The 27,132-nt window shown below is 38.5% G+C and overlaps 2 pseudogenes; both read right to left on the bottom strand.

Annotated features, from left to right (window-relative positions):
* Nucleotides 1–23,898: 23,898 nt before the first annotated feature.
* Nucleotides 23,899–24,264, bottom strand: LOC149224277 (DNA mismatch repair protein MSH2 pseudogene; annotated as a pseudogene).
* Nucleotides 24,265–24,622: 358 nt separating this feature from the next.
* On the bottom strand, nt 24,623–26,367 carry LOC149224276 (cell division control protein 48 homolog E pseudogene; annotated as a pseudogene).
* Nucleotides 26,368–27,132: the final 765 nt, after the last annotated feature.

The raw sequence follows: 27,132 nt of genomic DNA, 5'->3' as shown, positions 1-27,132 counted from the left end.
TGTTCTTGGTTCACCCAGCTATGTGTGGGAGCAAAAGATAAAAGCCACCGAAGCAGCCCTAAAACAATGGATAAAAAAGCCCACAAATTCCCCCACTACCCAATGAAAACAGAGCACAAAGAAGCTGCTAGATCTGCAAATGGGCCTAGAGAATCAAGTCATAACCAGCGCAGAAATCCACAGTGAGCAAGAACATCAGACCAAGACCCTCCGGACATTCAGAGAGGAGTAAGAATACATGAGACTCAAGTCTCGCAATCTCTGGCTTGCGTATGGAGACAAAAACATAGCCTTCTTCCACAAGCAAATTCGAACCCGTCTATCTAGAAACCACATTGTTGAAATCACCTCGCCAAATGGGGCTGTACTCAAAGGCACAACTTAGATAAAAGAGGCGGCAACCTCTCATTTTCAGCTGTTGTTTAAAGAAGAAGGTGTGGTGGATGGTGAGGAAGCTCATGACTTCCTCAAGAATGTCCCAAGGTTGGTAAACGAGGAGGACAATGCAACACTCCTAAAGCCATTCACTGAAGATGAAATTAGCAATGTAATATGGAAGATGGAACCAGACAAAGCCCCAGGACTAGACAGATTCTCCATTCACTTCTATAGAATCTACTGGGACACTATCAAGGTTGATTTGTACCGAATGATCAAAGGCTTCCTCCGAAAAGCCAAAGTGGGAGGAAGCACAAATTCCACCTTCCTAGCTCTAATTCCCAAAGAAGCCAACCCGGAGGCGTTCGACAGATTCAGATGAATCTCGCTTTGTAATGCGTCCTACAAAATTCTCACCAAGTTACTTGCAAATAGAATAAAGCCTTTGCTGGAAAAACTCATCTCAACCAACCAAGGAGGGTTTGTCAAAGGCAGGCATATCCTGGATAATGTGATTCTGGTGCAGGAAATCATCCACTCTAGCAATCAACGCAAAGAGCAAGGTATGCTCATCAAACTGGACATGGTGAATGCCTTCGATCGAGTAAGGCACTCTTTCCTCCTCCAAGTTCTTTCTACATTTGGATTCAGTTCTGAATTTGTTAAATTAATTAAAGCATTCATTGGAGAACCTTGGATAGCCCCCCTAGTAAATGGAAGACCAGCATAATACTTCAAAGCTTCGAGGGGAATCAGGCAAGGCTACCCTCTGTCCCCCTTCCTGTATATTCTGATGGCAGACTCTCTCAGCAGAAAGCTCACAACTGAGAAGCTCAAGGGGACTCTTCCTGGCATCAGGGCCATAACTGGAACAACCCCAATCAATCATGCCTTGTTCATCGATGACTCCATCCTTATGGGGGGAGCCTCCATTAAAATAGCAAGAGCCTTCAATGGAGTAATCCAAAGCTTCTGCAGAGTCTCCGGAGCAATGGTCAACAAGAGGAAAAGTGTAGTGTACGGTTGGGCAGTAGACCAACAAACTATACTTAGGATTGCCCAAGCCCTGGGCTTCACTGGCTATGTCTCCTGGGAAAAATTCAAGTACCTTGGCCTGCCTTTAACCTTGGGTACCAGCAAGGCCCCTCATTGGATGGAAATTATCAGCAAAATTAAGGCTAAAATGACTTCTTGGGGTGGACAGTGGCTCACCACAGCAGGGAAGCTCACTCTGGTCAAGTCAGTTCTCTCATCCCTTCCTATATACCAAGCCTCGTTCCTTTTAGCTCCAAAAATGATCACCAAACAGCTAGCAAATCTGATTCAAAACTTTCTATGGCAAGGAGGAAAGGGGAACCAAAAAAAATCATATAGTAAATTGGGACATAGTGAAAAGGCCAATATCTGAAGGTGGACTACAGGTAAGAGATCCTGGGTTGGCCAATTTGGCAATGGGAGGCAAGATCCTCTGGAAAATCTTCTCAAATCAAAGACACCCTGTTAGTCAAGTTCTAATTAAAAAATATCTACACAGACTCTCAATAAGGAATATGGAAGAAGGAGCCTCCCACAAAGGAACCACGTTGTGGAAGCTATGCAGCCAAGGCTGGAAGTTTTTCAAAGAACATCTCTACAGAATACCAAGAAACGGGAAAAGAATTAGGCTGTGGGATGACAATATCATGGGCCTCCAACCCCTTAATCTTACACCAGAAATCGGAGACCTGCGCAACTGGTTCATTCAAAAAGGTATCCATAATCTTGCTGACATCTGCTCTTGGGATACAACAGGAAACTGGAGTAATTGGGCCCTCCAACGTCCCCCTGACTGGATGCTCCCTCAACTCCATCAATTAATTGCTAAACTCAATGGTATGGCTCCTGTGCATCTCCAGATGAAGGACAAGTGGGGCTGGGGGAAGACGAGATCTCACTCAACAAGGCTGGATTTTGCTCTCTACAAGAACAACATCAACAAATCCACACTAAAAAGCTTTGGCATCATGTTTGGGACCCATTTGGACTCCCAAAAATCAACTTCTTCTGTTGGACTCTCATGCATAAAAGGACTCTCACTGGAGATAATTTAGAGAAAAGAGGAATCATTAGACCCCACAAATGCCCTCTCTGCTGCAAGGCTCAGGAAATGATCGAACACTTATTCATAGACTGCCCCTTCTCTCAAGAATTTTGGTGTCAAGCAACGATGGGGCTCAACGCCCAAATCCCTCAGCAGACTTCAGTTGTCAGTCTCTTTGCAACATGGAAAGAACGCTATCCACACTCTATGAAAAGCAAATCTACATGGTCTAAAATCTAGAATGCAATCCCAAAATATATCTGCTGGGGAATCTGGTTGGCTAGGACTGAAGCCATCTTTAACAACAGACTTCAGTACACCAACTCAGTGTCAGTCAAGACCAAAGCTCTGCTGCTGGAAACTTTTGAAAATAGACCTTATAAGCATGACAACTCCCTACTACCTGAAGAACTCAGTTGGCTAGGTGAATCCCTGAAACAGGCCAGCATAAAAAAGAACATCTCCCTGCCTAGCCATAATCCAAAGTGGTGGCTTCAAAATTTTGAGGAGGACTTTAAAAAGTGGTGGAAAATCTAGGGCAAAGTCACAATATTCTTCGATGGAGCCTCTAAAGGAAACCTGGGGACATTAGGGGCAAGAAGATTAATTTACTCCACAGATGGGCACAAAAAGGACATGTTCAGTTGGGGTCTAGGTCAGAGCACTAATAACCAGGCCGAGATTCTCAGACTACTCAAAGCGTGTCAGCTGGCTCAGAGGAACAGAGTGGAAAGTCTTCAAATCTTCGGGGACTCCGAAATCCTGATAAAAGTCCTTAATACTGGTGACCATCTCAATAGCTCTGCTCTAAACAAGACCCTTGAAAGAATAAGAAATATTACTCAAAATTTCACTTCTTGCTCATTCTACCATGTCCTGAGAACTCTTAATAAGGAAGCTGACATAATGGCTAATAAAGGGTGTCTTCTAGCTCAAGGAATGTTGGCAAAGAACGAAGAAGAAGTTGAAATGCACCCAATTCCTTAACAGAACAGGTGAGCGGTACAAGGACAGGTTAGACAAGGCAGTGGGCCTTAGTCCCAATGCTTTTGCCCAATTCCACTTTGAGGGCAGAAGAATTATGCATATTCAAGGTTCTGACGCAGGTAATCGGATCGTGGGATGGTTTATCCCCGAGTGGGGTAGATAGGTAAATGGTTATTGCATGGACCATCGAAGGTATGGTGATTAAACAAGGCACATAACAGAAGTCAAACATCAGAGGTGTTAAGGGTCGGACAGTGAGGGACGCGATAAGCATTGGATCTGGGCAGACGAAGATCTGACGGTTATCGCGCTTGGAACATAGTGGGGGGTTAACGAAGCGGTTTGCGGTTTTCATCGCACCGCTTATGGCTGCTGGGCGGTTTTTTCTTAATTGGACGCGATGTACCTGAGGGCTCGATGCGTGGCGGGACAAAACTGCCCATATCGCGTGCTTCTGAGGCGTTAAGGGCCGGACAGTAAAGGACGCGAAAAGTGTCGGATCTTGGCGGGTGAAGATTTGACGGTCATCGCACGAGTATCATGGTGGGGAGTTAATGACGCGGGGAGCGGTAAGCGGATTTCATCGCCCCGCTTTTGGCTGTTGGGTAGTTTTTTATGAATCGACGCGATGTACCTGAGGGCTCGACGCGTGGCGGGACAAAACCGCCCATATCATGCGCTCCTGAGGAGTTAAGAGCCGGACAGTGAAGGACGCGATAAGCGTCGGATCTGGGCAGGGGAAGATCTATGGTTATCGCGTGTTGAATAAGGAGGGAAGTTAACCCTGACGTGGGGTCGGGTTGAGAAGAATAGCCCGGATTATTGAAGGTGGGGCCAGGTTATTTAAAAATATAGTTTAAATTAGGCAGGAAAGTATAGGCTTGGGATTAATATTTATTCGGGAATTTTTGTAAGTTAGGCAATATTCAAAATTACCAAAGGAAAGTGGAAATGTAAGAAAGGATACTCAGAATCCATGAGAAAATCAAGGAACACTCATCCATACCAAAAGAATCAAAAGCGACATCTAAGCTCTGATACAAAAGCCAAAATGCGAGGACTCTAAAAGCTAGAATATCTCAAATGACTGTAATCGAGGTTAATTGGCCACGCTCAACCTCTCCTTATAAATAAAACTCAACCGTTTCTATTAAAAAAAAGAAAAGTATTGGTCCTTCTCTATTGCACAATTCTCAGAGACATGAGCCTCTTTACAGGTTATATTTGTCTTTCCTGACACTTTACATATCCATACCCTCTAGCGGTAAATATTTATTCGTTCCAAATATTATTGATAATCCCTAAATATTTATTTCATAAATCTGATTTGAAACACTTGCTCATTGGCCTTAATGTCTTCCATAGGTTCAACTAGAGGAAACGATTTCCTCTTAAAGAGAGGTATAGAGAAAATAACTCGAAACCCTGAAACAAATCCTTAACAAAAGAATGTAGAGGTTCATATTTACAGGGCATCGTAAAGTGATCTTGGTCATATTTGTTACAAGGAACACGCTCAAACACTCGATCTCATAATTCATGATTCAAGATTTGTTAATTTTATCCAGGTTAGTTACGCACATATAATATTCAGGTATAATACCAGAGTATATACGGTTACTTCTATAGTAAGGACTTCACATGCTTAATGTTACACATCAAGATATATTTAATGTATCGGTCCTAGTTTATTTACGCACTAGCATATCTGTAAAAAATTTACCATACATTTCAAGAATTAGCTACTAGGACAAATCCTTTAGTTTCCCTCCCAACCATAGACAGACTACCAGTAGTTTCTTTAGGAAGTTGTCTCCCCCAATCTTAATAGTCCTAGTGACAAGAAAACTAATAAATAATAGGGAATCCAGAAGTCTAGCACACCCCCACCCTTCTAGCTTAAAGAACATTCATTTACAGGTTAGTCCAAGGTTTCCAAGGTAAGACAACTCCATCCTTTCTTAATTCAAGCTTCAAATTTTCATGCTAATCTTATTTATACAATGAGGTTATTCAATTATACAAAGGAAGACACAATTATACTGCCACTTAATATACAGGCCATGAAAGATAACTCAAAATGTTGCACACATAACCATGTTTGGTTGCAAGAACTCACAAGGAGAAGATCATCGGCCTGTGTCCTCATCGAGGTTGCCTTGTCCTCGTTATTGTATTGTGCACATTATCAAGTTCCTTTCGCTCTTACCCGCTCCTGGTGCTAATTTTTGAGTGCCCTCCACTCCCGGTGTTTATGTTTGCAATATTCACATGAATAACCTCAATTATGAATTTAATCATGATGTATTCACACCATTGTAATAAAACTCCCTAAGATTTATCTCCAATTGTCATTTTTAATTCTAGATTTTGTGGTGGTTGGCCTAGCCATCATTAGTCAATCTTGTAGGCCAATGATGCCCATGCCATTTGTCCTTTTACCCCTTTCTTGCCATGTGTCCTAGCCAACATGTCCACCTTAGCCCTGGAATTAGTTATCCCTTTCACTCAGCCCAAATTTAATTTATTATTATTATTATTATCCAATTTTAAGGTCACGGTCGAGCCAGATACCAAATTGGTGTATGAGACCCCCTTGTTTGTGGGACAAGGGACCCACCTCTACGCAACGATTTGATTGCTAGGTCTACGAAGGCATACATACTCTACCCCCCTTTGTTTTGAACATGTGACCTCTCAAGAGGAAACACATGCTATTAACCATTTAATCTAAATTAAAATGGAAAAATTGTATTGGGGTTGTCACACTAATTCTGACTTGGAATGGATAATGGTTGTAAAAGACTTGGGGTCTTAATTATATCAACTTTATTTTGTTGGAAAACCAAACATTCCACAACAAAACTCTGAATATTGATTTAATTACATCCCAAAAAAATTCCTTCTTGACCTTGTGGTAGTTTAAAAAAATTATGAGTGCCCTCCTATTGGAGTGGTTTGCAATTCCAAAAGAATCTTTTGTTTAAGTTGGGAGTTCTTACTTGCCCCAAAGAAAAAAATAGAGATAAAATATGCATGGGGATTGGGGTTTTCTTCCAACAATTAGGCAAAAGCTTTATCTATATGGCAAGGCCTAGAGTTAGCCATCACTAAAAGTATACATCTGGTAATTGTTTTAGGCAGCTCGATGTTAATCATCCAAAAGCTCCATAAAGCTAAAACCTTAGCGAACAATATTGGCTTCCCTTGGATATACGGATCAAGGATCAAATTCAAAAATTTGAGTCCATTGTCTTCTATCATATTAGAAGAGAGAATAACAAAAATTTCAATGAGCAAGAAAATAAAGGGGAATGCCTTGAACAAGGTGTATTACTCTTGGATCAAGGAGATCTAACATTTCATCCTATTCTATGATGGTCGAAGGTTATATTAAATTTATGGAAAGGAATATTTTAAATCGTAAGATAATACAAAATGAACGAGACTTGGGGCCTATCCTAGTGCTCATAAATAATATGGTTAAGGCAACAAGGATGGGAATGAAGCAATGACCCTTGGTTTTGGAAACAGTGATGGACTGCTCCTCCAGGTGGATAATAGTGAAGAAATTCGTCATTATCAAGGACAACTACTATCATTCCTTACACGAATGCGACATGGAATATATCACTCCACAAGCTTGTTATTCATTTCCCCATTGGTGAAGTAAATTTGATAAGTTTGATTGCTTAATGAAAGGTTTCAAGATAAACGTAAAATCAACAAGCGAATGTGCATCAAGGGCATTCAATGCAAGCAAATGATGGCTGATAATGAAATCAGAAACATGCTTGGTTATAAATGGCAAGAGGTAGGGATGGAATTGGGTCGAGTCACAGTGACATACCATCTGTGGTTTAGAATGGCCTTCTCAGTTGATGTAGGTCAATGGAGGATAAGTTGTCCAAATTGGATGATGTCAAGGCATAGTTAGTGGAGGAAGCGAGATCACATTTATCAATGTTAATTCAAGAGGTGGAAGACTTGAGGGAGGATATGGAGCAGCTTTAGATGACAATGGTGAATCTAGCCACCAAGGTTGAAAATATTAGTACAAAGGTGGAAGGAATTAAAGTGACGGTGGAAGTGGCATCTGTATGTGTTCTTAAAGAAGTCTTTAGTATCCTCCTTCTCCTGAAGCGGAATTTCTAGGCGAGCCTGTGGATCTTGTGAATTTCGATATTCCAGTGCAGACAACGAAAGAAAATGGAAATAGGATGGCAAACAATGAGCCCATAGGAATGTAGTCATCCTTCAACATCTCTTTTTTGATAAATGTTATGTAAACCAATATTGTATAATGACATATTTTGGAGACTATATAAGATAAATTTGGTTAGAATCATAGTCGAGCATAAGCAAGGTAGTAGTATAATCCATTTTGATCAGTTTTGGAAATCAATAGATGATGAATAGTTTGTGCATGTAAGGGCACTGGCCCATTTACCAGTTTGATTGATACAAGCTACTTGTTTCTTTTAACAAAAACATTGGGAGTTCTTACATAAGCGATCTTTATACCACAATGAATCATTTTTTCAAACAAATGAATCAGATGCACTGGCCTCTTGCTGCAAATTTTGAATCAGTGTCCATGCCTCTCCATCATTCTTCCATTCATCCCTTTCTTCAATTATCCAATCAGGTTGGATAATAGAAATGGCACAAAGCAATGCTTCCACATCCTCATCCCTTCTTGAGAGTGCATCTGCAACAACATTTTTCTTCCCCTTTTTGTAGATGATTTCAAAGTCATAACCTAACATATTTGTGACCCATTTTTGCTACTCTTCTGAAGATAATAGTTGTTCCAAGAAGTATTTAAGACTATCATGATATGTTTTTACCTTGAAGTGTCGTCCATTAGGTAAGGGCGCAATTTATTTAGTGCATATAGTATTACCAACATTTCCTTCTCATAAATAGGTTTCTGTAAAAACTTTCCTTTGATTGGACGACTTTCGAAAGCAACGAGTTTTCCTTCTTGAATTAAAACAACACCAATGCCATTTTCGGAGGCATTGCATTCCACAATAAAGGTTTTTGTGAAGTCTAGTGTAGATAATACCAGAGCTCAGCACATTGCCTATTTAAGATGTTCAAAGGCGTTAGTTGCTTCTCAAGTCCCAAAAAATGCATATTTCTTTAGAAATGTTACAGTTACAAGTGTTGCTATCTTCCCATAATTCTTAACAAATTTATGATAATACCCTGTCAACCCAAGAAATCATCGAATATGCCTTAAGGTTGTGGGGGTTTTCCATTCCTTGAGGGATTTAATTTTATTAGGGTATGTCTTAACACCCTCATGGTATACAATGACCCAAATATTCTACTTCCTGTACCCCAAAGAAACATTTGGAGGATTTTGCATAAAATTGTTTCTCCTTCAATAGTTTGAGTACCCTATCAGCATGTTCAACATGATCTTTCCAAGGCTTGCTAACACAAATTTTCTAAGGAAGGGTTTGAAAGAGGAATGCATAAAACCTTGAAATGTGGAAGGTGCATTATTAAGGCCAAAACACATGACCAAAAAATCATAATTACCTTCATGAGTTCTAAATGTTGTTTTCAGAATGTCTTCTGTTTTCATTCTAATTTGATGATATCTTGAACGAAGATCTAGATTTATTAAGTAAATTGCTCCATGTTTTTCATCCAACAATTCATCAACGATAGGAATGGGAAACTTATCTTTAATATTGATCTTGTTGAGCGCTCTATAATCCAGACACATACTCCATGATCTATCCTTCTTGTGCACCAATACTACTAGAGGAGAGAAAGAACTTTGGCTAGATTGAATTATACTTGCCTCTAGCATTTATGCAACCATGCATTCAATTTCACTCTTTTGAGCATAAGGAAATATGTAAGGTATAATATTTGGAGGAACACTTCCTAGAATCAAGTGAATAGCATGACCATGATTGCGAATAGGTGGGAGACCTTTGGGAGTCTCAAATACCTTGGAATCATTATCAAGGACTTTTTCTAGATCTGGAGAAATGGATGACTTAGATGTTTGAACATCTAGTGAACATAATTGTGCAATTTCCCATCATTATTCCTTCTTCAAAATATTTATATTGTCATTAGAGGTGATTATCTTCCCAGGTTTCCCTGCAATGCCCCTTAAACAATTTCCTTTCCTTCCTAGAAAAATTTCAAGGGAAGTTCTTGAAAAATAAAATCCATCCTCCCCAAAGATTGTAACCATTGTACCCTAATAAAATATCTGCACCACCCATTGGAATGATAAGGATTGGACTATTCAATACATATTCCCCCATGGTTAGATTGCTATTATGGCACTTCCCTGAGCAATTTATAGTTCCTCCATTTGCAACCATCACCCGACACTCTGGTGCTAGATATTGAAAGCAATTCAAATCCTTCGTTATATTATAATGAATAAAATTATGAGTACTACCTAAATCAATGAACATTATTACCTTTTTCTTTTTGATATATCCTTCTATCTTGAGAGTTTGAGGAGTGGTGATTCTTGTCAATGCATTACAAGATATGGTCAGATTCATTTCTTCTTTTTTTAAGTCCCTTGGGTTGGTTCCTAGTGTATATCTTCTTCTTTTAATGTTTCTTGTTCCTTTTCTTCATCCTCTTCACAATCTATGTAAAATAATTTCTTCTTAGCACACTTATTATCTTTAGTATATTTTTTATCACAACTATAACAAAGATCTTTTGCTCCTAATTCCTCCAGCTATTGTGGTGTCAACCTTGTAGGTCATGGGAAGATAGGAGTTGCAACACTTCCATCTTTATAGTTGTGAGTGGTAGACTTCCTTGTTTCCATAATTTTGTCTTCAAATTTTCTTACCACCTTGGATGAATTCTCCAATGACTTAGGTTCCCAAAGGTGAATCTTAGGTTGGATGTTATCCTTTTAAGCTCCTACGAAGACATCAATGATAAGCTCCTCTAGAATATCAGTTACCTTGATATTCAATCTTTGTAATTCCTCAATGTGCTCCCCAACTAAACCCTTTTGTTTGAGATTTATCATTTGGCTAAAGAAGGTATTGCTCTTTGTATCCTCATAATGTGCTATCGATTCTTCCATAAAAAATTTCCAAGTGAATAGTGCTTTACGAGAACAAAACCATCAATATCATACAAATTGATTGGGTTCTAAATATAAAGATGCAATGTGTACCTTTTTTTGTGTGTTTCACATCGTGTAGATCAAAGAACTATTCCATCTATAGTATCCATGTTACTGTATCCTTGCCATCAAATTTCCTCACATCGATCTTTCAAATGTGGTTGGTCTTAAATCCAAAGTTGGAGTCTCTAAAATCATAATTCATATTCCTTTTATCCTCACCATAATTTTCATGGAATACCTTGTCACCATTAGGAAGCCTTTCTTGTAGCAACTTTGTCAACCCTTCCAACTTGACATTCATCGCATCCATGTCTACTTTAAAAACTCCCATGTTTTCTTTTAAACCATCCTTCAAACCTTCCATGTTCCCTTTTATTTTTTCTTCTAAATTATCCATAATATCTTCCAGTTCATTTTTGGTTACTCTTTGCGAGAGCGAAATTTGTTACACTTGGTCCCATAATTTTGATATATCATGTTGCATTTATTCATCTTCTTCATGCGTTATAGTAGATTTTTATGTTGTCTTACTGGGTGTATCCATTTTTCATTTCAAGGATTTTGGGACCAAATAATGATATTTATGCTTCACTATGCCCTTTGAATCACTTCAAACCGGTTTTTCAGACAAAAGTTATGCAAATTTAAAAAAATACACACATTTTTCTTACTTTTAGGAGCTTGATATTCAAACTATTGTATCTCTGTAATTTTGGCCTCTCAAAGTCTAAAACTTCGTCCTGAGGTAGCTTTATGTTTCTTCTTTTCAAACTGAGAAGTTAGAACCAAATTGGATTCTTCAAGATAAAGTTATACCAAATCTCCCATGATGACTTGATTATGGACTTGTTCATTATAGCGAACTTGTACACACTGCCACATGTCGTTGTTTTGACCTTCAACCCTAAAATTTGTCCCCAAGAAACTACAGTCTATGCACTTTCATTCTCTTTATATGGAATTAAAATCTGATGCTCAAAGAGAAAGTTATGATGAATCCCTAGTTCACATGTTTGAGACTGAATTATGGAGCATATAGAAACCCTAAATTCCTTGGACAATATTTATGAAAAGATAGCGAAAAATATCTGGAATTTTGACATGAATTTCTCCATGATTTCGACTCCACGTGGTCTTCTAAAACCTCAAAAAATAAACAAAAAATAAGAAGATGAAGAAGTTATAGCGAAAATACCAAGATGACATGTTTGATGTAGCAAAACCCTAGGATCCAAAGCTCTGATACCAAATGTTATGTAACCAGATCACAAAAACAGAAGAAAAGATAGATCCACGAAGTTCACCATGATTTCGACTCCACGTGGTAAATTTTTCAGCTTCTAAAACCTTAGAGAAAAAGAGAAAGAAAAGAAGAAGGTTATAGCAAAAATACCAAGATGACATGTTTGATGTAGAAAAACCCTAGGATCCAAAGCTCTAATACCAAATGTTATGTAACCAGATCAAAAAAACAGAAGAAAAGATCGGTCCATGACTTAAAAATAAGCCTATTCGAGTGGAAAACCTCCTTTTACATCACATAAATGAAAAATTATTGGATGATTCAAATGACAAGACTTCATTGGTATATATAGGAGTCTAAGGGGTCAAAATAAAATTAGGGCCTACATAACAATACTAATGCAAGGGAACAACAATAACAATAATGGGATTCAACCACAACCGCTGTAATAGTCTAGACAAGGTCGCTAGGGTTTATGATTATTCAACTCAGTTAGGACATGGTGGGGGGGGGGGTGGGGGGAGGGGGGGGTTCAAAGGCCCCCTCCTTTGGGGACGTTGTTATAGGCAAGGGAAGGGAACCTGACGCGTCATTATTTCACAAAGCTCACATCATACAATTCCATCAACTCTTCCAGGAAAACCAGAGTTGGCTATGCGGACAAACAATCATATGGGAATGCCTTAATGGGAGCCTTGATTTTTCATGGATGAGATGGTGTTAGGGTCGACCAAGTGTTGTAGCGTTAATACCACCCTCCAAAATTTTTCCTATTCTTCGATTTTGGAGCCTCCCTTCTTATCTACAACAACTCATCTTGCACTGATCCAGGTATTCATGCTTCGAATGAGACTTATCTTTTTAATTTCACTTGTGTTTCCTCAATTAGCTAATTATTCTAAGTCATAAGCTGATCTCCCAACTTGGTCACACAACAGTTCTAGTCTTTCCTCCAAAAATTACGCAATCCTTGAATGCAATTAGCCTTGATGATTGGAATTACGCAGTTCAGACTGACAGTCAACCTTGAGCTCAAAAACTGCATAGTCATGGAAGGCAACCCAGCACTGAGCCCAAAAAATGCGCAACCCTCACTAAGCTCATAAACTGCGCAGTGCACATTGAGCCGGAAAGTTGCCCAATTTCCCAGAACTATGCAGTCTTGACCAACAGTGTGCATGGAAGGTTTCCCCCATAAAATAAAGAAAACCAAAGGGAAAAAAAGCATCCCTAGGAAGTAGGGATCTTTTATTAGTTTCCCGAAGGCAGCACATTGGTATTTTTAGAAGTCTCTGCCTAGTGTCGCTTTTGTCCTTGATCTTCGGCATGCACATCATAAAACCTCATTTGCTCAAATCTAGTTAATCGACGCCTCTAGAGCTCATTTGAGCATTCAATCTTGGATCCCTAGCATTCCTAAAGAGATCAAGGAACCTTCGGTGGGATCATCGTTGCTTTTCCAGGTGAGTTTTGTTGTTATAACCTTTTGCCGCCTTCTCTGTCGTGTTTTGTCGTTTCGCTTGTGTGAGTGTTGTTTTTCTTATTTCTCTTCATGATTGCTGGTGTTTCAACTTGTTTTAACTTGTAGAAGCATTATTTCAGGTTATTGTTTTCCCTTCACAAGTGTCACATCAACTTCTTTATTTTTTCACCGATGGTCGTCATTGCGGTGACTCCCCTCACCGATTTGATTCTCTTCCCAATTATTCGGTTTCTACACTTGATCTATCATGATTCATTCACACTTAGTCAAATTTTCACTCAAGCTCGCACCATCACTTAGATATGCTCATTTTCACACTTCCCTTAGCCAAATTTTTCCTTGCCCAACTAGGCATTGCACAATCCTAAGGCTCAATCCACAAACTTGGCATCTGGAACTGCATAGTGCATAGTACAAGCTTGCTCCAACTGCACACTGCACAGTTCCAGGGGTCAGTATGTCACCTTGGCCACTGAGACTGCGCAATGCATATTCTCTTCCAATCTCTACCCAGGTTGGGACTGCGTATTGTTTAGTCCCAAGCCTTAAGTTTCATCCTTAGCTATTGGGACTGCACAGTGCATAGTTCCCACAGGAAGCTAGTCCCTCTTGCCAATGAAAATTGTGTAATCCTTCGCATCAGATGCCCATTTTGCTACTTGATCATGCTTTGAAGCTAGACTTCTTGAAGCTAATGTTTGCTTGCCATGAGTGTCATTTTTTTCCCACAACTACCACACTTATGAAGCACTTCTCTTCAACAATCATTGTTACCATGGCACCAAAGAGAGCTGCTTCAAGAGAGAACACTGAAAGAAATACTGGGGAAGCAGTTGAGCATGCGCGAGTTAACTTACCATTATATGTGGACACTCAATTGTTTATAGAAAAAGAGTCAACACTAACATGGCAGCAATTCGCCCACGGGGCTTTGGATTGACGGTGAATGGGTGCCTTGTTAAGGCACTCCTTGCGATAGGTCACCGGTTCAAATCCCCTGTGGGTACTTAGATTAGTCTTAACTTAGAAAAAAAAAAACATGGCAGCAATTCCAGCAACAACAAAAGGTAACATCCTGGTACAAGATAAGGGAAAGAGTAAGGTTGTGGAAAACACAGAGGGGGGAAAAAGTTGCAAGATGAATACGGATCCAATCGTCATGTAGGCAGCTTTAGCAGAAAAAGAAAAAGGGGGAAGAGGATATAAAGAACAAGAGGAGAAGCAGAAACAGGAAGAAGAATAAAGGTAAGGTGCAATGTCAGGAGAAATAATGTCGATTCAAGTTGAAGAGTAAGGACAAAACCAACCAACAACATAGGGGGAGAGCGAACAGATGCAAGATCAAGAGCTTGATCAATAGATTGAAGAATTGATTGAAGTTGCAGACATGGAGTTAGAACCCGAACCACAAGATGAAGATGTTGACCTGATGCCCAGTGCACCATGGGTCATCGTTCAGTCTCCAACACCTTCAACCACAGAGTTAGCCCCGGGCGAGGAAGGGGACATAGTTCCTCTTGATGATGATATCGTGATGGGCCTCTAAATTAGACATAAATTAAGGCCCATGCCTCTAATTTAAAACATAAATTAAGGCCTATGACCATCCTTCAGCACATTAAACCTCTCTTTTTGCATTAGATAATTTATTTTTAACGTTAATATATTCATTAGGAAGGTTTATGAATAATTGAATATTTGTTTCTAATATTATTTATACTTTGTGGAATATTATGAGAATATTGGGCATATTATGAAGAGTTGGAGGAGGAGATAATTTAGGGTCTTGTTCCCTACTACTGGAGGATCAATAATAAATAATAAGTCAACAAGATATTATGGAATTATGGCACAAATTGTGGAACTCCAATGATTGAGAAAATCTAGGAATGTGTTCCACTAATCAAGGGAGCAGATCCACTAATCAAGGGATTTGGTGGGGAAATATTCCTACATTCATGGGGAATGATTCTTAATCCTTTTGTATAAGTACCAAGTCGAATTTTCCTCTAGGGAATGATTGAGAAAATCTAGGAATGTGTTCCCTGCCATTTAATGTAAATTCCTAGTATTGTCGACTAGATCCACTAATCAAGGGATTTTGGTGGGGAAAGATTCCTCCATTCATGGGGAATGATTCCTAATCATTTTTTATAAGTACCAAGTCGAATTTGCCTCTAGGGAGATTTTCATTAGTGTTATTATGGAGAGAGCTTGTATTCTTGCAGCTCCATTGTATTTTCTTGGAGGGATGTTATTCTATTGACGAAAATAATGAAGATTGGTGTCATGTTCAGCTTCTAAATCTTTTTCTTCTCCATAGGTCTCTGAGTTTCCTTGGGCTTGGCCATCCTAGGAACCTTAGAGCCCTTTTTGTATCATTTTCTTTCCCTCTTTTCATTGCTTAGTCACATGCATCTCTAGTTTTTATTTCTTTCTATTTTTGCATTTAGTATTAATGATTTCTTGTTGTAGGATTGAGTTAAATGGTTGATGTAAGTTCTTTTGCAGGATCACAAGCATTATTTCATCCTTGGGAAAGCTTTTTAAGTTCATAATAATCATTGATTTGCTTGGATTAGTCTTCTTATTTCCAAATCTAGATTGTGGACCTCCTTTTTAGTAAAGAACAGTAAATCTCTGCTATTTTTTAGAGCATCCTAACGGGCTTCAATCGAATTGATCCCATTTGCATTAGATCAAAAAAACATTATATTTCATAACAAAAATTACCCCATTTCATTTGCACTTGATTTGGTTAGGAATTTCTTAGATTTACTAGCTCACTAGTTCTCAAATTTCTAGATTTTCGACTAGTAATGTTTTTTTTTTTTTTTTGCATGGGTTAACATAGGTATTTTTGAGTGATTCCAATTGGAATAGGGACCTAAGACATCCTAGTTAATAAAAAAATTTGTCCCATCAAATTTCAATTTGATTTGGTTGGTCATTAAACCCTCGCCAATTTCATCATTTCACAAGGAAACTTCTCCAAGATTTTTGTGCAAATCCATCCATCTCCCAACTTTGGTTTTGAGTTCTGAGTGATCCTGGGAATTTTCCCACTCCATTCCACGCATCACACACCTTTCCTAGGCCTCCATCACCTCCAACACCTCACATTTTTCTCTCAGCTGTATCTTGTAGGTTCACTATAATTCCTACATGATCATCCTGTAGGTTTCTAGTACATCCTGTAGGTTTTCCTGAAATGGCCTGTTTTGAGGCCGAATTGAGGGAAAACCTCTAGAAAGTCACAAAAATCATCCCAAGAGTCTCCCACACCATCCAACCATCTCCTAACCCTTCCATCCAACCTCCAACATCCTTAATTCACCTGCCACATCACCAAAGGAAATTAGTTTGCATACTTGATTTTGCATGAAAAGACAAAAAGACAAAAACAGATTTATTTTAGTCCCTTTACTTGCACATTAGTGATGTTTGATGCTTCTTACTTCCATGCTTAGATAGTAGCATTTGGTTCATGATAATTTAGCATTATTGCAAAGCATAGTTTCTTGGTAGTTAATTAGGAAATGGTGTGATTTAGCATTGAATTTCCGTCTCTTTCCTTGTACTTTCTTTCTTGCAATAGGTTAAGGTTCCATTTCGAACATTTCATTTTCTGCAATTAGTTTAGGATTTTACTTCAGTACATGCACTCCATTACATCATGACAGCAAAGGAAGGACACATTGTATGCCACACATATAGTGCCGACACCTCTTAAGTTTGTACGAACCCCGGGTTGATAATTAAAGTCAGTAGCCTTGGGAGTTGCAGCATTCTTGTTGCAATACCGAGGCTCATTACTTTTTGGCGCCGTTGTCGGGGAAGTGTCAAAGTATGCATTGTTTTCTTCCCTAGTTGATTCATTTATTTTTATTTTTTGTAAAAACAAAATAAATAAATGCATTAGGCATATTTGATTTCAAAAATAGGAAAAGTGCATTAGTGTTTTCATTCAATCATAAAAACAAAAAAATTCTCCAACACCAACCCAGCCCCCCAATTGATCACTTGGTGCAATAAGAGCCACAACACCATTCACTTTTGCATGTAGAAGAAGAAGATGACAAGGAATGTAGAAGAAATGGATGGAGATGATGACAATGAGGAAGATCCTCTCGGATTTCCCATTCAAGATACTGATAGTAGTATGCACATGAAGAACATCCCTCCCTCTTTTCTGCCAAATTTTCCTGGTCTAAGGTCAGAGGATCCGGAAACCTTTCTCTTTGAATTTGAAATTGTTTGTAGATCTTATGGTTACTTATTAAATACTCAAAAATTGAGATTGTCTCCAACAACATTGAAGGATAGAGCTCTTATATGGTTCATGAGTTTAGGGACTAATTCAATAAGATCATGGAATGATATGCAAAAGATATTTTTAGAAAAATATAAAAATCATGATCTTAAGGAAGAAATATTTAGAATGAATCAAAGAGAAGATGAGAGCCTTGAGGATCTAGTAGAGAGGTTCATGTATAATGTTAAGAGGGAAAAACTCCATCATTTAGGATCCGACACACTAAAAACTCTCTTACTTAGAACAATTAGGGATGAATGGATTGATCTCCTTAATCTCATGAGTAGAGGTGATGTATATCAATTATCATTTGAGGAAATTTGTGAAACATGCAAACACATATCAAGAGGAAAAGCAAGAGTAGGTAAATCAACATCAAGATCGGTAAGTCAAGCTAAACTTGGAAATTTGTTTGATGATTTTAAAACAAAAATTCTTAGAAATCTAACAAAACAAGTAGAAATGTTAAGAATTCAAGATGAAGGAAAAGAAAATGTTGATATTTGTGTTGCAGAATCACATGATGTTAAACATTGTCCATCATTACCAAGGTTGAAGGAAGTTTACCAAGAGGGAAAACGAGCAAGTCAATTGTCAATGCAGCTATGTTATGTAGCTCCAAGAGGACCATGGTAGCCTATTCAACCTGATATGATGCAAGAGCCTAATTCACAATTTCAAGGTTATGCATATCCACCTCAAAGTAATTGGAACACACCTTTTCCTTGGCAACATTGGCCATATCAACCCCAAAACCAATCTTGGCAACAAGGTTGGCAAGGAACTTATGGGAGCCATCCACAATATCCTCAGTATCTTCCTCAATATCCTCCATACCAAACTCCATGTTATCCTTACCATTCACCTCCACCACAACCACAACCCCATCCACATCCATCTCAAATATACACTCCCACTCAACTACCTGTACCACCATTTCCAAACCCACACATTGAAGTAGCTCAACCCACTTACAATGCTGAGGTACAACACTTCCAAACATCTCCTCTTGAGATCAATGGTATTCACCATAGCTCAAGAAGAGTATTGCAAAAAAAGAGATTATCTTGATATCATTGAAGGACCACATCCAAAAGAAGAAGATTCAAATAAGAAGACCACAAAACCATGGGCTGCGATTGATGAAGAGAAGACATCAAAATCAGAGATCAAGAGAACTCCCTCATGGTTACCATCAAATCCTCCATGTATTTAAGAGATCAATCAACAAAAAGAGGACGACTTGAAGGTCATGGTAGAAGAAGACATACAAGATAATCTAAATCAACAAGTGGACCAGTGGCATCAAAAATTTATTGAAATATGGTTCCAGACAGTCACTAAGTTGCAGCATCACTCTCTTCCTCAATTATGCTTGATCCTTTCAAAGTCAAATCATTTGGTCTTTGAAATCCAAGTACATGTCAAAGCATACATTTCAAGCCTCCACATCATTTTGTCTATCATCTTGATGTGCACATGGCTCCATTGAAAGTATTCTTATACTTGAAAGTGATTTTGTTTTTCAAGTAGGGTAGGGTAGAAAAAAAATAAAATAAAAAAATAAAAAATAAAAATGAAAAATAAGAGAAAAAAAAATCTAAGGTGAAAACCTCCTTGGAGGTGCCTCAGATTGGCTCATTGATTGAAAACCTCCATGAGGCGGTCAATGGGTTGGGAAAAAAAGAAAAGAGAAAAAAAAAAGATCCTAGGTGAAAACCTCCTTTGAGGCGCCTAGGCAGACCTACTAGTTGAAAACCTCATTGAGGCGGCTAGTAGGCCTAGAAGAAAAAAAAAAAGAAGAGAAAAAAATAAAAGAATCCTTTCTCCATGCATGCATGTACTCTCCAACATTTGCAAGCAACAAGAACAAAGTTGGTACCAAAAGGAAAATTGGTCAAGCTTAGTCAAAAGAAGTCAAATTTTGACTTTCTCCTACTTCGCTAAAATGCTCCAACAAGGCCAAGGCCATGCCAATCCATCACCCTCATCTATTTTCACCATCCACCCATCATTCTCAAGATTCTACCACTCATTTTCCTTGTTGTCCTAAAAAACTATAGGATCCTCTGTTTTACTACAGGATACAAAAATGCATAGAGCATAAATTTGTTTTTGCCATATCTTGAAAACCATGCATCCATTTGCCAAGTTGTTTCAGTGGGATATGCATATGCATGATGGTAACATGCTCAAACAATTTAAGCAAATTCCAGGGCACGGTTTCCAAGAAATTGTCATCCATCACCTTCAGCCATTTTTGCATTTTCTCAATATCCATGCATCCATTTAAAAAGTTGTTTCATGGGGAGATGCATATGGATGATGGTAACATGCCCAAGCAATTTCAGCAAATTCTAGTGCACGGTTTCCAAGAAATTGACCTCCATCACCTTCAGCCATTTTTATTTTTTATTCGAGATCTGTGCATCCATTAACCAAAAGTTTTCTATGGGGAGGTGCATAATGATGATGGCAACATGCTCAAAAATTTTCAGCTCAATCTAGTCTACCGTTTGGGAGATATGGACAAAACAAGTCGTTGTCCTGTAAACCTACAAGATATAGAACAACACCTACAGGATTGGCAGTGAGCAGTTTTAAAGGAGATCCAGAGGTCAAAGAAGCTCCTCCAGAGCTTAGCAGCAGCATCAGGATCATCAACATCACCATCCAACACCTACACATCAACATCAACTCAACAACAACATGCATGTCTCTCCAACAACCATCAGGTAGGTACAGGTATGCAATATTCTTGACCTCTTCTCTTGAGCATATCATAGTTAGAAATTTGTTGTCAATGCATGAGAGATGAGGTTTTATAGGCTAAGGATTGGTCAGCAGTCTCAGCCGCCTTCAACTAGTTAATTGCAACTCACTCCTTCACTGATGCAATGTTGAAAAGTCAAATTATGAGGGTGATGATTTCAAGGAATGAGGATAGCAGTTAAAAGAAGAATTTTTTGCAAAGGCCAAGGTCACCACAACACTCTAAGCCCTCCATCCACGTCATATTCACTATCTATTCATCATTCATCCATCCCATTTCATTCTTGATAAAAAACAAAAAGAGCATCCTCTCCATTTTCATGAAATTTCCATTTGCAGGTCAGCAAGAAGGACAGTCAAAGAGAAAAGGAGGATCACAAAGAGACCCCTGTCACTCACAATTTTATTTTACCACTAATTACCATTCATTCCTCCACCATTTCTGTCGTTTTTTCCACTCCTTTAGTTCAGTTTACAAAGGGACTGTGTTTTCTACAGGATGGTATTGTAGGAATTACAGTGACCCAGAAATCCTACACGAGGCAGTCCCAAGGCAAATAAATGGTGGAAAAAGGTAGCAAAATGTTGATAAGGGTGTGGAAGACCTTGCCAAACTGAAAAAATAATCAAGAACCATCTTGTATCAGGGGAAGAAGGCAAACTGATGGTCTCAAGAAACAAGGATTTTTCTTTGCACAAATATGTTTTTTTGGCTTGTCCTTATAGAACTTACAGCCAAGATTCTTAATGCACAAGAGAGAGGCCATCAGGGCCATGGATGAGGCACAATGAGGTCACTAAGTTGCTCAGAGGATGAGCAACACTTTTAGCAGGGGGTATGATGGGCCTCTAAATTAGACATAAATTAAGGTCCATGCCTCTAATTTAAAACATAAATTAAGACCTATGACCATCCTTCAGCACATTATGTAGAAAATATGTTGGTAGGTTAACCCGATAATGCAATATAAATCAAAGCAGAATACTATAACCTACTTCTACTATCAATTTACGAAAGCTTAAAGATCGAGTTGAATAATATAACCAGAAAAAGAAGAATCAATGACACAATACACATGAAAATACTTTGAGGAAAGCCTCAACTAAAAACCCTACACTATTGTATTATCATACATGGTGGAAATACGTAGGAATTATACAAAGCCTTAGCTCTCACAGCTAGCCAGCTCTTAGTACAATCCTCACAGATGCTCACAGGAAATCTTGGCTTCTCTCCAGCCTTCCTCTCTGCCTTCCAAGCTCCTATTTACTTGCGCTCTTCTTTGTGGATGGTTAGCCTATTAGCAAGTGGAAAACCAATCCTTCAAAACTGCGCAATCCTCAAGGATAAATCCTTGACTGCATGCATGAGTTTTCTCCATGAGAAAACACATGCAACTGATAGTACACTGTCCTTGAACTTTAATATCAACTGGGTCTTTATCAGAATAGACATGCATGAGTTTATGATGAGGGAATCTTCAGTTAACTGGAGTAGCACTAGTTGAGTGCATTAATGCATCAACTGACTGTTAACTCACTATTAGTTCCTCAAACAATTTGGAACTAATTTAACTGGACTTAACTCAGTAAACTAAGTTAACTAATTACAACTCAAATATAACTCAATCTTATCTCCTTAATTTAAGGGATAACTCTTGCATGACTTCAGAAAGACTTCTAACTTGAATTTCTCCAACTAATTAATTTAAAATAAATTAATTAAATATTTCCAAGTAGCTATTAAGACTAAATTCAATTTTAATTCACAATTTAATTCAAGAACAGATTAAATTGGAATATTCTTGTTCCCATATTTCAACACATTAAACCTCTCTTTTTGCATTAGATAATTTATTTTTAACTTTAATATATTCATTAGGAAGGTTTATGAATAATTGAACATTTGTGCCTAATATGATTTATTTTTTGTGGAATATTATGAGAATATTGGGCAGATTATGAAGAGTTGGAGGAGGAGATAATTTAGGGACTTGTTCCCTACTACTGGAGGATCAGTAATAAATAATAAGTCAACAAGATATTATGGGATTATGGCAAATATTGTGGAACTCAAATGATTGAGAAAATCTAGGAATGTGTTCCACTAATCAAGGGAGCAGATCCACTAATCAAGAGATTTCGATGGGGAAAGCTTCCTCCATTCAAGGGGAATGATTCTTAATCATTTTGTATAAGTACCAAGTCGAATTTGCCTCTAGGGAATGATTGAGAAAATCTAGGAATGTGTTCCCTACCATTTAATGCAAATTCCTAGTGTTAGAGCCTAGATTGACCTCAGGCTGAAGGGAGGCAATCTTAGGATAACCACAAACCAAGCTTAACCTGGTAGCTAGCCCTACCAGGTCGGGAGAGGGCTCTCTCCTTGTCAATCTCAGTTGAGATGACTAGATCAAATATGGATTTTAGGCTAGGTATAGTAGCTCAGAGGATTTGATTGGATTTGTTTTGGGTCGAAACAACAAGAGAAAGGATGATTTGGATTATGGAATCAATGTCAGTTTCTGCCGGCAAACCTGGGGCAAATTAAGTGCCATGTTCAGCCAAGTGAAGACTGTAACTGTGAGAAGTATGAGGGAGAAAGCTCGCTGCCCTGCAGGCATTAGATAAAGGATGAATCTGCAACAACTTTAGATGAAAGAGAATCACAAGGTTGCTCAACAGAGCATCTAGCCAAGGATGAATTCTGCTAAGATAACCATTACAACTAACAGCAAAATCATCACGAAAGGAGCATCGTTACAGATGAATCCTAACACATCACTTAGATAATGTTGTAACACGGCAGAAAAAACATAATGTGTAAATGAATTACAGAAAAACATACTAAACATTAGCACCGTGATGAATGCCAGATCCAAAGGGCAAAAGACTGCTTTATTAAAATGATATTCAGGAAAAAATTTACACAAAGCCAAGACAGCCTCCCTACTGCCAAAATCGAACCCCTATCTTTTAAAAATAATCCTATATATAATATTACATATTAATTATTGATTCCTAAACATAGGAATCAAAATAATTAAAATAGAAAAAACAAACAAAAACCTAAATATGTTTTTATGCGGTCAAATTACCTAAATTAAATTATAACAAAATAACTAATTAAATCTCAAAAATAAAAAAGGAACAATTAATTTGCTGCCACAAGTCGAATTGCCAAAATCCGTTGTGGAACATCGCTGGAAATCAGGGATAATTTGGGATGATGATCAAATCACCCTCCACCTGCGCTCTGTAGATGCCTTGGGTTCCTGAAATATTTGCCATTTGTTCGTTGAATACTTTGAATGCTGCCACCTTGCACCTGCGCGAATTTTGGAGTTTGGTTGATATTATGCTTCAAAACTTTGCTACCTCACTCTCGGCTGTTGATTTAAAAATGTAGCCATTTGTTACTGCCAAATTGATAGATAATTCTCCAGGCCAATAGTTCACATTTTGAAGGGACTGATTGCGAATTCAAAGGACTTTAAGATATCTAGAAGAAATGTTGTAGCCAAGAATTGTTCACAACATCTTTCTCCAAGCCAGACTTCAATTTATTGACTGCTTGAAAAGCTTGTTCATAATCCATTTGATCAAGAGGTAATGAGGAAAAATCCTGCAAAAAATTCCTTGCTAGGGATGCACCTCTAGACATATCATCAGGTCCATACACTCGTTTCCGTTTCACTCCCACCTCTTCCATTGTTTGATCTACATTTCCAGAGACAGAAGAAAATTCTTCTAGTTCAACTACTTTCTCCTTAGCAAGAGCAATCACATTTTCAGGAAACTGGGCAAATTCAGCCACATGAATTCCAAAACTCTGGTCACATGGCCCTTCTGCAACCTTGTACAACATAGTCAACTTTTGAGTATTTGTATCAATATGTGCACTGACATGATAATTTGCAATACCCACTAACAAATACACCTTGCTTTGCTTTAGTACTCCTCAAATTTGTCGAGAGGGTTTCTCGCTTCTTTCTAGTCAAATTGGTCTACATAGTCTTTAGTAGAACGCAGAGGACACCCCCTGAATACTGGCATATAAAGAATCCCCAAGATATCACAAACATAAAGATTTTGAGGAGACATGAAGAGTCTTTGGTCAACAGCATAAGGAATTAATGGAACTGGATCAACGCTCTGCCCCTTTGTACAAGTATCCACCATCAGTACTCTAAGATCGCCAATGTTTTGATCATCTGCTAACATCTTCAGAAGGCCATCCCTAAACCTCGTTGCTTCCTAATATAATGCAGTGTAGCCTCAGTGCAAAGAGCTGCAAGATCTGCCTCAACATAACCATGTGTATTTTTCGAAATACGTTCAAGACCAACATCTTCAACAAGCTTCAAATTCTTTGTGTGGATGCGAAGAACTTCCAGTCAACCAACTTCATCTGGAACCCCAATGTCAATTTCACGATCAAACCTACCAAACCTTCTAAGTGTTGGATCAATGCTGTTAGGCCTATTTGTTGCTCCCATGACAATCATAGAGATCGAGATTTTAGACCATCCATCAATGTCAATAGTTGATATACAATGTGCCTCTCTACTTCATTTATTTTCTCCCTCTTTGGAGCTATAAAGTCAATTTCATCAATGAAAATGATAGAAGGAGCATTCTTCTCTGTTTCTTCAAAAGCCTTTCTAAGATTGCTTTCATTTTCTCCAGCAAGCTTTGACATAATTTCAGGACCATTATTTAGAAAAAGAAAGCCCCAGTCTCATTTGCCGTTGCCCTAGCAATCAAGGTTTTTCCTGAACCAGGAGGACCATAAAGCAAAATACCCTTAGGGGGCTTAACACCAATGGATTTGAAAAGTTGTGGATGCCTTAGTGGTAATTCAACTAGTTCTCTGATCTGTTCCATTTGTTTCCTGACACCACCAACATCATCATAGCCAACGCCATCAAATCTGTCTTCATCTTCTCGTTTTATTGGCTCTTCTTCACAAAAAAATTCAGTATCTGGAGAAACAACACAATACTCACCAGGATCTGTCTCAATGATTTTAAATTCTACACTTCTCATACCTCCTCGCACTAGAAAAAGGTCTCCTTTTCTTACTGGGCGATAGGTTTCCAAGAAGTAAGGCTTCAAGAACACATCGAACAAGTTTCCTGTAACACTTTCAATTGTGTCATATATAGGAAGAATATGCACATGCTTCCCATACTTAACATCTAGGCACTGATGAACAGAAACTATATCCCCTAATCTTACTCTTAGATTTGACCCAACAAATTTGTTCATTTTGATCTTATGCTCTTCACAGGTATCATCAGCTAAAACAATGCAACCTGTATCCCTTCTCTTTTTACCCTTAACAAGGATGGTATCACCCCGGAAAAACTGCAATGTTTCCATTGTTTGCGAATTAAGAGCCACAACCGAATTATCATCATTTATGGCTTCATCCACAACTAACCGATTAGGAGACTTCTTACGCTCAAGTATTGCAGTACTAAAGTCTTTCTTTGTTCCCTTCCACTTTCTTTAGCTCTTCCATTCTCTGAATGTGCATCTTTTGTGCGTTGACTGCTTCTTCACATGCTTGGCTGTACATCTCACAAAGCCATTTCAGTTCAAGCTCCAACTTTTCTAGCTCGCTTTCAATTTGTTACTTCATAGACATGCTTGGCAGTGAGGATGTGCCTTCTTTTGAATCTACAGAGACTTGAGCCATTCCTTCATCTTCATCATCTCCAGTACCATACACTGATCCAAGAAGGGAGAGGCCCTCTCCTTGAACAGTGCCCTTCTCAACATGTTTCTTATCAACTTTGTTATCAGGATCCAAAAGTTCAGGATGATCAACCAGGAACCTGAAGTATATATGAAGATGGTGATCAGGCATTAGGAACCCAAAAACTGGATTACTTCCCTGCTTCACCCTCAGAACAATTTCTGACTGCCCTCCATGCTCACTGACAAACTTTGCAGTTCTAGCCATTATGTGATGTGTCTTCTCCGTAGGTGGCTACACAATACTTAGTCATGACTCATCAGCAGGATTAAGGCCTTGAGCTTCCCATTGAAAATCATTTCTTGACTGAAAACATTACTGCTATAAAGATTCCAGATTGATCCTTTTGTTTTCACAAGATCACCAACAAAACTATAACTCTGACCGAAGAATTCTTGCAGATGCTTTTCTTTAATGTTATTTTCTTCTCTGTTAGCGCTTGAGATTTCACCTCAGGCTGAGAAAGGTAAACCTCAAGGCAACATCAAACCATTCAGCCTCGTAGCTAGCCCTACGGGGCAGGAGAAGGCTCTCTCCGGTCAATCTCGGTAGATCTTCAATGGATGAGATGACCAAACGGGTAACACTGATATTAGGCTAGTAAACTGATTAGAAAGATTGATTTGGGGTTTTTAATTAAATAACGGGGTTTTTCTGGGCTGCATGGGCAAAATCACAGCTTGAAACAGAGAAATATAATGAACAACACAGGTTATCAACTGAGGCAAGGTAGGCAAGAAATTTAGCATCAAATCTAGATTTTAAATGGGATGGCAAGACTGGTGAGGAGCTGACAAGGGCATAGGAGATGAATCCTTGTCAAACAGAGGAAAACATTAAACATGAACAAACTTATAGGCAGAGCATGGCAGGCATGAATTCTTACCTAAACACTTCATTTGTTCAGTTAGAAATGATCATGTAGTGAAATGAAACATAACAGATTACATATGAAACAAGGGAAAACTTATG

This window comes from Pinus tabuliformis, chromosome Q, assembly GCF_031772625.1.
Source record: "Pinus tabuliformis cultivar Carrire ecotype Pingquan chromosome Q, CPIR1, whole genome shotgun sequence".
In the NCBI taxonomy this organism is placed as follows: Eukaryota; Viridiplantae; Streptophyta; class Pinopsida; order Pinales; family Pinaceae; genus Pinus; species Pinus tabuliformis.
The sequence above is the reverse complement of the archived record's forward strand: the minus strand, read 5'-3'. Positions and strand labels throughout refer to the sequence as shown.